Source organism: Photinus pyralis, unplaced genomic scaffold (genome assembly GCF_008802855.1).
Source record: "Photinus pyralis isolate 1611_PpyrPB1 unplaced genomic scaffold, Ppyr1.3 Ppyr1.4_LG5, whole genome shotgun sequence".
Classification (NCBI taxonomy): domain Eukaryota; kingdom Metazoa; phylum Arthropoda; class Insecta; order Coleoptera; family Lampyridae; genus Photinus; species Photinus pyralis.
The window spans coordinates 20,227,649-20,246,473 of record NW_022170596.1 but is presented as its reverse complement, the minus strand read 5'-3'; the positions used below and the strand labels follow the sequence as shown (position 1 = coordinate 20,246,473).

General features: G+C 35.9%; 1 protein-coding gene across 1 annotated transcript in view; it reads right to left on the bottom strand.

Annotated features, from left to right (window-relative positions):
* The window catches only part of LOC116170350, a 326,971-nt gene that overhangs the window by 234,595 nt on the left and 73,551 nt on the right, over positions 1-18,825 (bottom strand). Inside the window, exon 3 of the mRNA XM_031486677.1 lies at positions 3,639-3,668. The gene's annotated coding sequence lies outside the window, so the exon portion shown is untranslated. The remainder of the gene's footprint in view (positions 1-3,638; positions 3,669-18,825) is intronic.

The window sequence follows — 18,825 nt, the reverse complement described above, 5'->3', positions numbered from 1 at the left end:
ATTTAATTACGTGAGTCTTGAAATTAATTGATTTATAGCAGCGAAAATATTATTTAGCACTCAGATATACACAATTTATAACAGCGCGAACTATTTATTACTTCAGTGTTGAAATTGGAATTCCCTGCATCGCAATTCGATTTGCTTATATAGCAAACTCCGGTCTTTTACGAACGCTTCCGCAAGCTCTCTTATGTTCTTGAACAAAACACGTCATATTTCCTGGAAGGATTGCATCACATCCGCCTTCGTTCTTTATGGCCGATATCAGGATTTTTAAAATATTAGCTACATCGCTAATTTCGCAAGTATCCATATTTATGGCTTTCAGAAAATCTTCAAGTGCTTTCCGAATCTTGATCAAAGGTATTCTTCGCAAAATGTTTATTAATTCATTATAGATTTTTCAGATATTCTTCATTCTCAGAAATTTTTCACATCCACAAAGGTTCTTCAGAGATCCCTAAGAAATCCTACAAAAACTTTTCATTGTGACCTTAAAGAATCTTAAACTTCCTCTAACATTTTTGAGTTAATTTAGATTTTTATAAACGAGGTAGAAACAAATTAAAACTAGTGTTTTCTCTTGAAGATTTGGAGATCTACATTCGTGATTATACCGACATTCTTTAGGAAGGATTTAGAGTTTGGTTTGCCGACAAGATTGGTCTAGTCGACTGGATAATCGGCTACGACCAGGTTGAAATACGGGTTTAGACAAGGAAATTCTCTAATAGAAGCCTCATTCTTGGCCTGCAGAGGTTTCCCATAGAATCACTGCAGTGATGGTGAAACCCATGCATTCACAAAAAACTAACAAACCTCTAGATAACTCACACCAGAATGTCAGTCCTCTAGAAATTATGCAAACGTCTTTTTTAAAATCTGGGATAAATATGTCTCCTCTAGGAAAGATTCTCTAAAATAGCCTTATAGAATATTTACAGAATCATTAAAGGGTGTCCAAAAATAAAAATTTTCTGATGAACAGTTACAAGTCTCTGAAAAAGTTTTGAACAATTTTAAACAATCTACTTAAAATCTTTGAAGATCATCTCAGAAACTACTAAAGCATCGTCCAATAGTTTCTTGAAATAGTCCTAGGCGCTCTAAGAAGAAGCTTTATAATATAACGCAATAATCTGTTACGTTCACTTTGAACAAACGTAACCAGAAGTTCAGGCAAAGTAGAGATGGGTCGGGGGTACACTAGCCAAAATGAAGCAAAAAGGAAATATAGTAATAGTAAACCGGATAGGTGGCATTTATCTTTAGGAAATTTCAAAAGAGAAAAGAGAATAACCTTGTTCTGGTCATGCTATGTTAAAGAAATAAAATAATTGACAGGGTAAAACATAATCAATAATTGGATGATTTAATAAATGATCTCAAAATATTACAATCAAAAATCACTGTAATATCTGGATCTGAAATGTTTAAATATAAATCAATTTTTATCAAAAAGGGATCAACTCATAGCCTGGAAAATTCGAAACAGGCTTCCGCAGAAAACCACGGAGCTATAATTGTTAAATAACTATCAAACAAATGTAGTAGAATTCGATTGTATCGAAAACCAGTGTGTAATCAAACGTTAAAACAAGGAAACGTCGAAATAAAAAGAATTACCTTTCAAACTCTGGTTGTAACGACCTTTTGATCTCAGAAAGGCGCTTTCCTGCCTTATCTGCAACAGGTAACAAACAACAAAACAAGAGGGATAGTGAATAGCGCAGAAAATATATTAACACTTAATAAGAATCAATAATTCAATTTACGTTAACTAAACAAAACAAATTTCAATCTTTCCCAACTTACTTTATAAGAAATTGGTCACGAAACGTCTCTCTCTCTCTAATTAGTACTATAACTTCTAATGAGTACGAGAAAATAATTTCCTCTTTTTCCGGTCAGTTTTTAGAGGACCATTTTTGTTTAATTAATACCGACTTACGCCTTCAGTTGTAAATGCAGAAGAAAAAGTGTCCTTTTAATGAATAAATATAGCGATATAAAGGTGCGCGAAAACGTGAGGGGAGAAATAAATCATTTCTTAAGCTCATAAATTATTATACAGTTCCTACAGAGTTTTTGAGTAACTTACTTGGTTTGTCTCTCTAAAACGGACCGTATCAAATCCTTGCACGAACAATACGTGAACTGTTAATAAATAAGAAGGGAACTTCTATCCTCCTTTGTTATTTGTAAATAAATTCGGAGCATCCTAATCCTCGATGTGGCTTTCTACCCCTTGTTATTTATGATACTGACAAAGAAAAATTTATAATCGAAAAATCAACTGCCCTCTTGGGCTCGAATTTATTAAATTTCAACTTTCGGGATTTCTATTTCCAAAACAAAGAATTGCAGTTTGGTTTTGTCCTATTATTTGCAGCGGAAATATAACACTAAGAGGAAACTTCTTAGTTTAAAGCTCCCCGCGGTAATTTGGGATCTCATCCAATATTCAAATTCAATCTATATTTACTTTCGGGAATTTTCTCGAATATTTATAGGCGCATAAAAACGTTCCATTATCAAATGTTACAAATTGCGCTGCAACATTTAACAATGCCTTATGCCGGAAATTTTAATACATAGTGAGCCTTGCTTTTCTTGTACTTATCCGAACACCAACGATTACATTGCTGAGCAAGTGGAAAATTGAAATATCGTAACCTCCAACGATTTAATGCCTCGCATATAGTGGTTTTCTGGAGATGCAAATCCCGTTTGGTGCAGGAATCGCATTAAAGTTACTTGATTTATACGTAGTTCAAGTGAGAATGATATAGTCGTACACCAGGTATCCTGTAGTTCCAGCTGTTCACTCAGGAAGGATTTACAATGTTCGCTGTATGTTTCTTGAGTAATGTGCCTACTACAAAAGCAACAATTAACTCCTTTATTTGTACCATTACGTTAACTTAATCAGACTTCGGAGCTATAAGTTTAATTTAAAGTTATTCCTACCGTATCACAATGTTGTATTAACAACGGTTTATCAACGAAATGTAAGTAGCGCCCGAACTTTATTACGATGGTCCACGTGCCGATAATGAGTACGATCTTCGGCGTTTGAACGAGAAAGTAGAACCGATTAACTGGTTAAATGGATCAAATTTTCTATTAAATTACCTCCTAGCTATTTAAACGGAGGAGTATTGCAATTTATGATTTTTTATCAAAATTACAATCGGTGGTTCGTTTGGAATGGAAGCCCTATAATGCAACTGGCGCTTTCATTTTTAAAATGACACACCTAAAAAAACCATTTGTACCTGACACGTTACCAAGAGTAAAATATTTCATAAAGTGCAACATTTATGTCGCCCTAATTTATTTATTTCGCAGGAAAAGAAATATTCGTTTGTACGAAATTTAAAATATAAACTTTGCTTGAGAGTAAATTTCGGCGTACGGAATTTTACATTTTGGATGAAGTCCAAATCAAATCAAAGGGGCGCGTGGCGTTCCCGGCCTCTTCCAACACATATATTACATTTATTATTCAATCAGTTTTGTAAATGAAAACGTGTTTGCGTTGGTAACGATGAAATTATCTTTAATGAATGTCTAAATAATGCAAAGAAGTGATTTGAAAGGGCATCTTTCAAGATTGTGTGGAGGATACTTACGGTTGTGAGAGATGTTTCTGCGGAATCCACCTGAAACAAGTAATTGAAGTTTAGTATGATATTTTACATATTATTTGACGGAACTTCAAATCAATTGTCAGAATAGTTGTGAGCAAGCAGTATAATATGAGCCCGCTAAAGAGACCTGTAACTGAATAAAGTAGATCGATGCGTAGGCGAAAGCGCTTCAGAAACGAGGTTATTTATGTCAAAGTTTTCCTGTATTTTACCTGTAAACGGTCTGAACGCTCTATACTGCTTTATTAAATTGCGTTTTTTTTCTAGATTCCAACACCATGAAGATTGATCCGTTTCTAACACAATTTTCCTATAAATAAAATAAGGAATAAATTATTATTTTGTGAATTATGTACAAGAGGAGATAACGATCTGTTGTCGCGGTGTCTACGTGACTCGAGTGCCGCACACATTAGCGGCATTTAGAACCTGGGATGTCGATCTTTTGCAATTATAGGCTTACGTTGAGTGTAAAGATTTGTTACAACATAATACAGAGGTTGACAGCCCTTAATCGTACTAAATAAAATTAAAAGAAATGATTGAAATCTATTCAAGAAATAAAAATGTGTTTTTCCTACATTTTTTCTTACTCAAAAACTGTATACGTTTACGACGTGAACCCTCAATTACAATAATAAACATGGCAATTTTTACCAAAAAAAATACACACCTTATAGGTAACAAAACTGAATTCATTTAAAGAGGTATTCCCATTTTAAATGATAAAACAGTTTCAGTTTCAGACTTATAAAAATCGATTCCTTTAAGAATTATCTGCAATAAAATTTAAGGCAATTTCTTAAAGAGAACTGATAGTTATTTTTATACAATTCAAAACTTTTACGTTACTTTAAATACAGCGTTTTCCAGAATTTCTTTGGTTGGACAATATTGAATGGAACCTGGATTTCTTGAACAATTACTGGTGAGCAACCTTTGAACATTGAATGATGAGGAATGAACTTTGACCGTTCGGCAACTTTTGGATATTAAACAGCGAGGAATGGACTTTGACCAGTCGGTAACCTTTGGACTTTGAACGGCGAGTAGCGGACTTTGAACGGTAACCTTAGGACTTTACACCAACCTTGTACGTTGCTCCTTCTTATGCAGTGACGTTTTCGTGTATGGAAATGTAACTGTGCCACGATTCAAAAAACCTCGGACGGAGGCCGCTTAGTCACAGAGGGAGGGGAGTTGATTCCTATCAAGATAAGTAAATTTTCTCTATCTAGAGTAAATTAAACTTAAAGTCTTATTAATGTTTCGAATCCACCTTTTTTCGATTACCTTGTTGCCAAATTTACCTTTCCTATAATTTTATTATTTCGCACAGTTGCAAAATGACTAAAGTTCAAGGTACAATTGCTTTTTTTATTGACTTCAGCCTCTAACTATAAAATTATGAAAGCCCCCGTAGCTCAAATGGTTACGCGTACTGCGGGTTCAGATCCCAAGACTAATAAAAAAAATTTCTGCAGCAACCAAGATGACGAGTCCAACATCCAAGATGCTCCATCATGCAAGATGACGGGTACCCCTGCGCCAACTGCCGAAATATGATCCCGCGCCTCGGACCAACTGCCAAAATCGCGCACCCCGGACCAACCACCGAAATAATCACCACACACCCCTGAACCAACTGCCAAGAATTCCTCGGGCCAATTACCAAAATTTGGACCTTGTACTCCGGTCCAACCGCCAAAATTTGACCCGGGCCAACTGCCGAAATATTTTCTCGAGGTCCCCAGCGCGACTTAACTCTAATTTATGTGCCGGAAAAGTCCGATCGTACTGTTATAAATTTTTTACAGTTCTGAATATGAATTTTACTGATTTAAACGATCACAAAAGGAACTTGCGTAAGCGTTATCACTAAAGCGATAAATCAATACGTCATGCGGACGTTTTATTTGATGCCAGCACCTTGATTAATGGTAGGCCACCCTGTTTGCGTTTAAATCCATTTATTTTTGACGTTAAATGTGGTTATTAATTTAGAATGAACACAATTTTGATAATGTTATTCGAATTTGAGGTCAATGTGTTTTGTGTCAATTTTGTTTAAATAATCACTTGGTTTATTTTGTAAATAATTGCATTGTGTGATTTAAAATTATCTCCGGCCATTGCGATAAAAGTTTGTTATAGCTACGCAAAGCTAATTAAATTTCAGCTAAGCAGATGTTTTTCGCTGAAGAGAACACAGGTGTTCAGTTATCGTATGACGAAACCTGAATTTTGATACAGAAGTAGAAGCGGAAGGGAAGAAGGGAAACTAACATTTTCCTGATATAAAGTACGCATGAAAATGGTTTCATGACGATTTTGGGTAAAAATAATTTTCATCGACTCTCTCTTATTTATAACTTTTCCATACAACTGCCACCAATATCCATTTTCTAATTGTGTTTCTGATATTGCCTTTTTTTGGAATAACTTCCAAAGTGAAAAAGTTTGCCCTATTTACACGATCGGCAAACGCTAAACTTGCTTATAATGAGTTTTGTAACTAATTTCATCAGAAATTCCAATAAAACAATAGAAAACAATCTCGACTCACTATTAATTTAGATAACGACCCCAACTGGCTTACCACCCCATCCGAACCATCATAAATCCTCTAAAACCCATTAAATACCAATGACAAATTTAGGACGGGCTGGCGAATGTAGGTCGCAGGGCTACTAATGAAACTTGGAATTCATCGAATCAAATGCGCTGAAAGGAAAACGTTACTTTCAAATAATTGTCGCGATGCAATTGTTACGCTAGACGATAAAATAAAAACAATTAGCAACCCTCTCTTTCACCCTCGCTCAATAACTGCAAACCTTGGCCTAAATTTCTGAACGGATGGGCTTATATTTTATCTCCGAACTCCCTTAAAACAAACCGCCCCACTTTTATGATACCCGTTAAGTTTAATTGTAAAACAATCCCCCAGGTAAGTTCATTTCTTAGCGCGGAAGGGCAAGAATCGCGCGCGAGATTTACATACGGGGCATCTTATTGGTTTGCGGAAGTTAAATGGCTTAGGGATGACGCGGGGGTATTTATTTCCCTCGATAAATTCAAGACCTTTCTGATGCCCTCTGTGGATAGATGTACCGCCTTTGATCCTCGACGGAATTGTACTCGAGAGAATTGCTTGTTACCACAAAGATGGGATTCTCAAAGTCGCCCCTTTTGATATTAATTCAAAGAAGGTGAAGTGGATCATATATGTACTGAGTTGTGTTGGGAAATACGTTCATTAGAATAGAAACGTATGCGATATGATAAATGCGAAAACACTTTCATACGCCTTCTAATTATACGAAGAATAAGAGCTGCTGCAAGGAGACGGGTATGGTACCTAGCATAATGAACATTGGTGCTTCTTTTGAGGTGCGAAAACACGTTCCATAAATAATTAAAAAATCATGTTCAAATAGTTTCTCATAATTAGGTTGCATTAATTCAATTATTAGAGGGCTTACTTTGTTTTACCGCCCTTCAACACTTAAGTCCCGAAAAAAATATATAACAAGTTACAAAGTAATCGTAAACGATTTACATAAAGCGCATTTCCACTTGCATTCATTTCCCATTTGTAAGATGCAACTTCTGTTAAAATCGTAAAAATCCGGCCACAAATATGAAAGATAGCGTTGCACATGGGCAATCCATTTTTGACGTGCTACTTCAATTTCAGTTTATGAGAAGAATTTCATTTCAATGCTTTTCTAAATAAGAAAGTTGGAACTGCGCATGCGCAAACCTAAATTTTAAAACTAATGTTAGATTTTCCTTTGTTCCAAGCGCCTAAGTATCAAATTTCACTTAAATAGTTCCATAGATAAAAAAGTTGGCATGCGAAAAATAAAATTTTGAAACTGGCGCTAGATTTTCCTTTATTCCAAGTGCCTATGTATCACATTTCGTTTAAATTCTTCCATAAATAAAAAAGTTGGCACTGCGCATGCGCAAAGCCAAATTTTGAAACTGGCGTTTGATTTTCCTTTATTCGAAGTGCTTATGTATCAAATTTCGTTTAAATTCTTCCATAAATAAAAAAGTTGGCACTGCGCATGCGCAAAACCAAATTTTGAAATTGGCGTTTGATTTTCCTTTATTCCAAGTGCCTATGTATCAAATTTCATTCAAATACTTTTATAAGTAAAAAAGTGTGCAATTCGGTTTATAAATGGTCGAGATGCGAAAAGGGCACTGTGAATTTTGAATCGATTCGATTCAACTTTTGGCATTGCGTATTATATGGCTAAAACTATGCCCATATTGAATTTCATGCAATTCAGTTCATAACTAACGGAGATGTAAAAGTGATCGAACATTTCTAAACAAAGTTATCGTTCACACGGACAGATAGATGGACAGACAGACAAAGGAACAGACGGACAGACCAACAGGCAGACGACAGATAGCAATGCAAAATTATAAACGATCTCTAGGATCGTTAATAAACGGCAAAAGTGTAAAATTATGGAACATGTAAAAAACGGTTTTTTGTTTTTTTTACAATAACTTTTTTTGTAAGCGGTACAGAAAAAATTCCTTCCTTGGTACAAGACTCGAAACCATAACGAACCAAATAGCGAAAAAGTAGAACAATAGCTCTTAAGATAAAGAACTAGTAGCGTCGCAAAGTTAGCGGACGGACGGACAGACGGACGGACGGACGGACGGACAAAGTGGCCACAATAGCGCATTTTTTTTTATTTTTGTGGAAATGCGCTAAAAATGCGCTATTGTGGCCACTTTGTCCGTCCGTCCGTCCGTCCGTCCGTCTGTCCGTCCGTCCGCTAACTTTGCGACGCTACTAGTTCTTTATCTTAAGAGCTATTGTTCTACTTTTTTCGCTATTTGGTTCGTTATGGTGTCGAGTCTTGTACCAAGGAAGGAATTTTTTCTGTACCGCTTACAAAAAAAGTTATTGTAAAAAAAACAAAAAACCGTTTTTTACATGTTCCATAATTTTACACTTTTGCCGTTTATTAACGATCCTAGAGATCGTTTATAATTTTGCATTGCTATCTGTCGCCTGCCGGTTGGTCTCTCCGTCTGTTCCTTTGTCTGTCTGTCCATCTATCTGTCCGTGTGAACGATAACTTTGTTTAGAAATGTTCGATCGCTTTTACATCTCCGTTAGTTATGAACTGAATTGCATGAAANTTTCAAAATTTGGTTTTGCGCATGCGCAGTGCCAACTTTTTTATCTATGGAACTATTTAAGTGAAATTTGATACTTAGGCGCTTGGAACAAAGGAAAATCTAACATTAGTTTTAAAATTTAGGTTTGCGCATGCGCAGTTCCAACTTTCTTATTTAGAAAAGCATTGAAATGAAATTCTTCTCATAAACTGAAATTGAAGTAGCACGTCAACAATGGATTGCCCATGTGCAACGCTATCTTTCATATTTGTGGCCGGATTTTTACGATTTTAACAGAAGTTGCATCTTATAAATGGGAAATGAATGCAAGTGGAAATGCGCTTTATGTAAATCGTTTACGATTACTTTTTAACTTGTTTTTATTTTTGTGGAAATGCGCTAAAAAAGTAAACACTATGTCATAGAAAGCATTGTTTCAATAAGACGCCACACTTTAAAATTTTTTTATGGCTCTGTCCAAATGGTTGGTATCCCTTGCCATTATTTGCTTTTGAAGCATTTTAAATATAGAACGAATTTTTCCTATGCTTAGCATAGAATATTCCAGAAACCATCGGGGATTTTCAGTTTTACAAGCTTAAACTGTTGTATTCTCATTTTTCGCAACATACCTAAACTGGATTTTTTTAAATATTTCCTTCGATATCATAATTCATCTTTAGTAAAAAAAATGTGAAAAACAAAAAGTATGTTTTTCTTTCTTCAACAATTTATATGCAATAACACCCTTTACGCTATCTGTGTATTTCTCGTGTAAGCTCGCTGTAGTTAGTTTTTATTTCATACTTCTTTATCGGTCGTGCAGATGTAGTTTCCTTTAAAGTCACTAAATATAGAAAGTACCGCAATCCATTGGGCTCGTGTGTTAGACAGAGAACGCATGATTTTTGCCCAAAAATGGCGGAAGTTACCAGATTCTAGTAACTTTAATGTTAGGGATTGTTCCACCTGTTTGGAGATATCTGTATATATTTTTATTAAACATGACAATACTATGAAGTTAGGTTATAAAAAATTACAGCTATTCAAAAAAAAGTTGGCAGCAAATTTGCCCAAAAATGGCGGATGATTGCGGTACCTTCTATATCTAGTGACTTTAGTTTCCTTTACAGTGGCTCTATACAAAACAGTGGCGACAATTGAGCCCGTCCGCGATGTTGTGGAAAATTTCAAATAAATATAAGGAGAAGATACAAACGGACACAAAAATACCAATACGAATCATTGGCGCAATTTGACTATTATGGACGACCTTATGGCTTATGGACCCACTTCATTTATATCTGTTTTGTAGCAGGGAGAAGCAGAGGAGGGACATTTCTAATAATTATACCTACTAACAAACACCGAAGCAAAGACGAAAATATGCGACGCCGTGGGCCATCCCACACGAATCCCGACCGAAAAACTTACACTTCAACGTAGCCATTTTAGATAGTGTGTGGTCGGCTGCCTAAGTGACAGTAAGCTTCCGATTATCATTACTTTAGTCCGTGATCGTACATACAGTCATTTTTTAAAAAGCACTTTTGGGCTCTTGAGACCGGTGACCGGAAAAATGGAAATATGGAGTGAATTCAATAACCTTCCAATTTTTTATTGTAGAAATTAAAAATACTGCCAAAACTGCCTAATATTGTGGAACCGTACAGAATGACGTTAGCAGTTTTCCAATCAATTCGTTTGCGTGGCGTCATTATCAAAAAAACGATCTCTCACGTTCATTAGCTGTTAATTCCCACTATGCCATTTAAGAAACCTTCCATTAAAAATGATAAGTTCTCATGTTGATTATTTTTCCCTTAAATGGCTCGAAATTTAATTTGAAATAAATTCATTTTCGTATGATCCCAATAGAAATTTCTAGATTAAATTCTTAATTGCTTAAATTGATTCGTTTTGAAATTACAAATTTCAATTTTTGACTGTCTAACGCACCTGCAAGGAAACCTTCAAAGTTATGTTGTACGTAGCAACGAATTACACTACTGTGTCTAACAGTGGCGTGAGGCTTCAATCCTCGCGAGATACGCTTTAAATTTTATACAAAGGACCTGTTTGTCAAACAAAAGCATTGAATTTGTTGAATACATGACATGGTGCGACACGTGCTTCGCTTCGTGCCGAAGTTTTCGAGTGCATTGCACATTATTATAGAAATAAAAAAATTATGGCGTTGTCGAGAAATATTGGTAAGCTGTCACATTTCCCCCAAAGAAAAAAGTTGTGACGTATTTCAAACTTACATTCTGCCATACCATACTCGATAAAAGAACCTTGTCCATTTTATGCGGGTTCATTGTGTCAGTGTAGCAATTAACCCTCTTGCGAGCGTGGTTTTGCCACGAGAATTATATTAACATAAAAATCTCTTTTTTACGTTAACGTTGCGTTAGGGGGACCAAATGGTGTATAATAAATTTGAGTTTTGCGAGCATTCCATTTGGTTTGTGGCAACATTTCAATAATTCATAAAGAGAAAATGGCAGCTGCGGAGGACTACTACTGTGCTGATTTGATTTTAAAGTAGTGAATCCCAAATGGAAAAAGTGATTAAAAATTGCTAGCAATTACAGTATAAAAACCATCGGTTTAGTAATTGATATTTAACTGTACCGATGCGGTTGGTTGGTTGTCGAACTTAATTGAACAGACGAATGGTTTTTTTTTGTTTAATTGCAATTAAATTGTTGTGGATTTACAGGCTAAAATCTGCAATATGAGGATTTGCTAGTCCTGGTTTAAGTTAATATGTAAATTGACTCCTCAAATTCATCAGATCTCCACTGTCTAACCGAGAACTTTCCAACTGTAGAATGATGTGTACCTACACACCGAACAATGAAATTACTCCCAGTCTTGTTTATATTAACTTAGTAGAGAGATGTGGTTGTCCCGCGTTAATTACCTTCTTTAACAACTATCACAAGTTGCGAATCCAGTGTTAAGTATTGAGAACTGTATGGTAATTGGTGTAATCGGATGAATTATAAATGCAGATTTACTCAAAGTTATAAAATATAATCAAATTGCGTGTGACATTGATAAAGCTTTGCTACACTCATCTAATTAAATGCGCTTCTGTACGGCACTCGACGCGTACATTAAATTTTGATATGGGGCTATGTTTCCTACTTAATCCCATGGTATTCCCAGATTTATGTAGGTGAGTGTAATTTGTGTTAACGTTTATGTTGAATTAATGGAACGTACATTTAAGCATTAGTATACTTATGATATATCTTGGTAGGTTTATTTTAAAAAAACAGGAATGATTTCCTCATTTACCCCCCTCTTTAGGGAGACTTTCAGAATTGAAGTAACCGAAGATTAAAAATTTTCATAGTTCGAAGAGTTTTAAAAATTGTACAAGATTCTATTCTAATAAAAGTATAAGGGCGTTACGTACTATTTGAATTGATGACCAACAAAAGGCGTCGTTTAACGTCTTATTTAAGACATGTTCCCTTTCCTCACTTGGGTTCCAAATTGCACCTGTGTTTTCTAAACAGCGATAACAGTTCTTATCGCAGACCGGAGATAACCTTGAGATAAACTTTCACAAACACTGATATTGATACTAAGTGAATGTTCTCTAAATTGTAAAAGTTTTAAAAATCTAAAAAGTACTAAGGTCCTAGAAAAATTCTACGAAGATTCAAGGGAAATTAAAAGAAAATTATAAGTAGGTCCTAAGACGTAGGGTGGAACAGAATTTGTTGCTTACGGTACAAATGGTAATGGTGAAATAAAGATTTTCAAAGGGCCATACATTGTAAAGTATTCGTCCAAATGAAAGAACAAACATTGTAGAGAATTAATTTGAAAATTCGGGAAGCATTCAATTTTAAAATTCGACCAATAAGAACAGTAGAAATGTAAAATTTTTCCAAATTTTTTTATTTTTTTTATTTTATTTTTATTTTGCCTTTATTTTTAAGTGGGCGGGGTTTCAGCCGAGGCTGCTCTACCAACCCAACCCACTATACATTTACAAATATCCATGCCCGAACCCGGATTCGAACCAGGGACCCTGTACCGCAGTCGAGCTTCCACTGAACTGAGCTGCACGGGCCGACACCCCACCCCATAAACAAGAATAAATATCTAATAAAACAATAACAAGTGGAGGAAAATGAATCGCGGCTTACATTCGTTGAGGATATACCGAAGCAGGTATTTCAGAAAAAGAGCCACCAGAACTTTTGTCTGGGTGAGAAGCTTACACATCTTGAGAAGTCCTCCAAAACCCGAAGTACCACGAAAGCTAGATGATGAAACTCACGACAAGGGAGAATTTTTTGCACTTAGCACTTGCATGGAAAATGAGGGGGGCCAAAAAATTATGAAAGATCCTTAGTTTGACTTGGTTGATGGATATGCATGGTACTGTAAACGGCTTGGAAACAGATGTAATGGCTTAAGTCAGGCAAGTCGTCGACCTGCAGCTGCAATTTACAGAGACATGGAAATAATATACTCATACCTTAAAGATAACTCAAACGAATGTCGAATTACTGAATCAAATAGAAGAATATCGCCCAAATGAGACTGCCACAAAAATATAGTGACGATATCTTGGTTGTTGAGAGGGGAAATCAAACTGCTTTCATCTATTTCAAAAATTCTTTCAAACAATTCCAAAAACGCAGACACGCAAGAGGAACGCCTCTGAATAGTACGAGTAAAAACTGCTGGAAATCGTTCTCGAGCATATCCGCCATGTTCTCTAAATATCCAAGCAAAAATACCGGCCACATTGCTAGGATTTCTCGCCATTGTAGTGATGACGAGGAACCAAGAGCTCAGAAAGGATTCGACAATGTAAGACCAAGTCATATTCAATGGGAATACCGTTCCTACTGCCAGATTAATACTAAATCCAAGGGTGGTTGGGAAACTCCGTGGCCCCATCGAATGGGGTTGGAAACAAGATCCTACAGGTCTTATTCCCGTTGCTACTCAGAGCTACCATCCTTACTTCATCTCATCCATTGTACTTACAAAAAAGGCCGCAATAGAGTCTACACATGCAGGAGGGTTGAGGTGCACCAATATTTACAAAAACTATAGTGGAATCAGCTGCAATAACACTGTACCAGTTGAGCTGAATGAGAGGTTTGAAAGAGAGATCTGACAGGTGCTGACCTGGAGAGTGTCATGGATCCCACCATAGATGAAGAAGTTGACTCTTTGGACGAGCCCCCCTTCCCGAAAGACAGGCTCTGAGTTGACCGACCAAGTTGAGGCAAAATCAAGCAGGATACGAAACCTCCTTTCATACTTTCTTATATATTGTTTATTTATTTTTTATGTATTTTATTTTTAAGTCGGTGGCGTTTCAAAGGGCTGCTCTACCAACCCAACCCACTATGCTTTTACAAATATCTATGTCCCGAACCCCGAGTCTAACCAAAGATCCTGGTGCAGGCGTACTCTGAGAACAATCGAGGAATATGTACCTACGTGTTATGTACCTTATATATTAGGATTACCCTGTACATACTGTTCAAAATACACTTATTCATATTTTTTTTATTCTGATCTTTTACTTCCTAACACCACTCACTGTAATTTCCTATGTATTTCCTGTACTCAAATTCCATGCTCAAATCGACTGAGGTATAACACACCCCCTCCCATTCCAAAAATGGTTAATAATGCTATACGGTGGTTTATGTGATTTGTATAGTCGTCGATCGTGCTAAACAAAAGTTTTGTCGTACGAGAAGCCTTATAGTCAAAAATGTTGTGGGACACACAGTGTGTTCAAAAGTCGTGTGTATGATTTTTTAAATGAACACCCTATATATTATCCTATTTTTTGATAAGAGTGAGATATTCACTAATGCGATATTCCTTGTAACTTCCAATAGCCAATAATAATAATAAGAATGTTAATGTGAATAACAATCCGGTGTCGGGACGTGACGCCCATCGCCTTTTCGTGATGCAACCCGTCAAAGTGGTCAAGTCCACCACTCCTTCTTCTTATTTAACGAGCAGGTGTCGTAGTTTCTTCCGGTATACCAATCCGCAAGCATCCCACAAAACAAAACACAATAGACCTATTTTTATACTCACAGTTTTGCAATAGTCCTTTTACAACGCGAGGAATTTCAGGAAAAAAATGTATGCCAGGTATCATACGAGAAACCCCCCAATACTTTACAAGAATTCACTTAGAGTTCGTGGTTCTATCGACTTTAGAAGCAATAGCAATATGGTGCGATATATCATTAGAATTGACGCAGAAGTATCTTTCTTAATGAAACTCTGGGCGAATATATTGCAGTAAAAAATAATTTAAGTGTCAATCACATATCAGTTGTTCTAGTTAAATGAAATGACGCTTACCAAGAGGGTCGAAAAAACATTCGTAATAGAAACACCACCCATAAAACATCTGTCGAACTAGCTCAAACACATTAAAATTGAAACTTCGAGTTTTTATAATGTCTCCTCGTACACTTCCGGCATGTGTTACCATGGAAAGTCCCTATATTGACCTAAATTAATAATTTGACGTCTATCAACTTCCGAATTTTGATCAACACGTGAAATAAATCTTGGATACGAAATCTGACATGAAAACTCTATCCGGGTCGCACAATGGGTTCGAATAAACATACAATTAATTGATAGACCATTTAGGAAACTAAATTTGTCTGAATTGTACCCAATAACTCGAAGTAGCTTGACAAACAAGATGAAAAAGACTCGGCTTTCCAGAAACCTTTACATTTTCACTGGACGATGACTTAAATCTTTTACTAAGAGTGTTCGACTTCTTTTTTACACACTTTATTTCAAAACCGACGGACTACAAACAATGTCAATTTACATAAAATTCGGTAAAAAAATGTTTTAGTTTTACCATGGCAGTTTTACGCCTTTTTACCTTTACGAACTCGAGTAATTTGTAATTGTAAACATTTCTTTTTTGTTTACGACTCTCGTTCCTCGACAGTTAGCGAATGTTGGTATAAAAAATTCGTCAAACTTCTACAACTAGACAGTTTTTCGTGAAAAATTATGATTACTTTCCTGCCAATAACTTTTATAGAGCGTTTGCCTGAATGGAAATCCAACGAACGAAATCAATATCCCTCTTATTTGTTTACTAGTTCATGCTGTCATACATTGTTATAAGATATTGAGAACGTGATCTCCATTTTTTGGTATTATTCGAATTTATAACCGATCCTGATGACATTCTGACATTTCTATATTACGAATATTCCAAGTAATATTTCTCGATTTATACAATAGACGTCATCTCAACAAAAATATCTATAAGACACATTATCTTTCATTTTTATTAAAGCCGCAAGATCAAATATTTGAATTATTATTCCGCGTAACCTAAACTAGTTTTAGGGAAACGTGACGTGAATGGGGGAAAATTCGCTTAGAATATCGCGCAGTCTGAATTTCCAAGGTTCCGATTCGGTGTTTAGAAATGCCGTTAGTTTGCGAGCGTTTAGCCAATTTTTAATTAAAAGGTCCTGCCTTCGTAATAAAATTGTCGCATTCGGACTGATAGGGTCGAATCGATAGAGCAAACAGGCGTTTATATGGGAAGCGTATAAATTTCGGATGAAAAGTCGATGAAAATTGGAAAAATTGCATAACCCGATTTACGATGTTTATAAGACACCCCTAGGATGGATTATACAGAGTAAATAAAAGATGTGGACCGGGAAAAATTTCAGTGTGTTCCCTTGTTTTACGAAAACAAACTGTTTTCGAGTTATTGGAAAATAGTTTAATACATACTTCTACACTAAAAGAACTCTCCACATAAAGTGAGTTTTTAAAAGTTTTAGCAACTTGTAAAAGTTACTGGCATCTGTTATTTATCTCAGTTCAGTTTATTTAACGATTCTTTTGTTTTTCAAATGAAATTTAGAAAACTTATGACACCTAGTATTCCGTGTGCTGTCAGGATGTGCGATGTCCGTTGGGTTACATGGGGAGATCGTATCGCGCAAAAATAAATCTTCAAAACGGAACATTGAACAAGTTGATGTAGGTCTTTTCTGTATAATACAACATACACAACGTATCCTGACAGCACACGGCATGCACACCTAAAGAAAGGTAGGGATTCTCTGCTCTACTTTTTCCTCGCGTGCATTGTTCCACGTAATTGTCAGGAAAATGACATATTACTGACGAGAAAATATTGAAGTACGAGTTCCCTTTGGAGGTGAGTAACTTAATTTCCGGGTCAAGTAGTGTCATTATACTGTCAAAGTTTGTTCTGATAGGAGGCTGTTAAACTGGCAGGAAAAGCGTTACTGACACTGTCATGGAAAGCAAAATTTCCATACATAAAAGTTCCATGACGATTTTTGTCATATAAATTTGTTAATCCCGTGTGAATATGCACATACATATGTATTTTGTTACTGGGATTATCCGATGTAAAGAAACTTCAATAAACTTTTCACTCGCTTAAATTTAAAGTTGAATACGTTAACTTTCACAAGGAGGCAACGAAATTGCTTTCATTGTATATTTTGATAATAATGACTACCAATAAGTTTGCAAACTTTCTAGTAATCAGGTGCGTGTTTATTCAACCCTTGCAATTTCCTATGCGTACAGTAGGTACCCAGATTTGGAAGTAAAACACCAATCTGCTTCATCGATGTTTATATATGTACATTGTACACGATGCAAAACTGGCGGCCTGACAGAGGGGAACTGGAGTCTTTATGGGGGTATTCTTTTTTTTGGTGACAAACGGGCTCATTGCCACCCTCCACGCCACACCTGAACGCGTGCAGAGTGTTTCAGCAAACTCAGCCAAGATTTTTTTGCATAGAATTAATTCGACTTACTCATTTCAGTTTAATGCGGATAAACGCAAGCCAAGTTTGTATGATGTCTATTTGAATAAAGGTTATTGTTATACCCATTTACTTATGTCTCAAACAATTCACAGCAAGTTAGTTTCAATTATACTACACCGGTGGCTATCATATTACCGAGTCTAAACAATGTGCTATTCTGTATTTAACTTCTCCGGCGGCGTCACGCTTCCATTACCTTCTACATCACTGAAATACGCGATTATTCTATGAAAGAGGGTATCTTCTTACACACAAATACAGGGATTGAGTCCACATTTTATGTTCTGTTGTGTTTGTAGTACAATGGAAAGAACAAAAACTATTGCAATCGTATTTCAAACAAAATCAAACAGGGAAACAAAAATATTGCAAGTACTACATAAATTACTGCTCTCAGAATAAACGTATTGTTATATACAAATGAGTTTTCTTTAAAAAATTTTAATTTTTGAAACGGGAAAGGACTATAATGCATTATACATTTAAAGGGTGGCTTGTGAACTGTAAACAAATTTGAAGTACCATAAAATTGACAGCCCTCACATAGGACGAGTTTGAAAAAATTGTATTTCGACCGACGTTACTGAAATTAAACATGTCAAAATCTGCATTCGCGCATGTGCCAAAGTAAATTTCATATTTTTGAAAAAGGAAACGGTGTAGTACAGCGAGGCCTTTTGTATTAAAAGTTAAATGTTTCAATCGTCCGAACAGCCAGCGAAAATGTTGCTTATGCCAGCGTTATTGTTACCTGTTACAGATTTGTAGAGCGCGCCCTTTCTGAGCTCAAAAGGTTGCGGCTCGAAGTTTAACGCTAAATTTTGTTACCATCGCTTCCCTGATATAACGTACATATTGGTTTTCGATACAATCGAATTGTAATATGTAATTACATTTGCTTGGTATTCACTGAACGATTATAGCTCAGCTTTTTCTGTGGAAGCCCGCGGTTCATTGCGTCGGGTTCAAAATAAAGGCGCCAGAGGTAAATATAGTTGGAAAATCAGAGGTTTTATTATACTTTGGCACCCGTCCCTCCCAACCTTAAGCCACGGGAGATTTTAAAATTCAAAGAATTGTTTTTTTTTTCGACTGTTCCCATTAGCTCCGTGGTCTTTTGATTTAGCAAT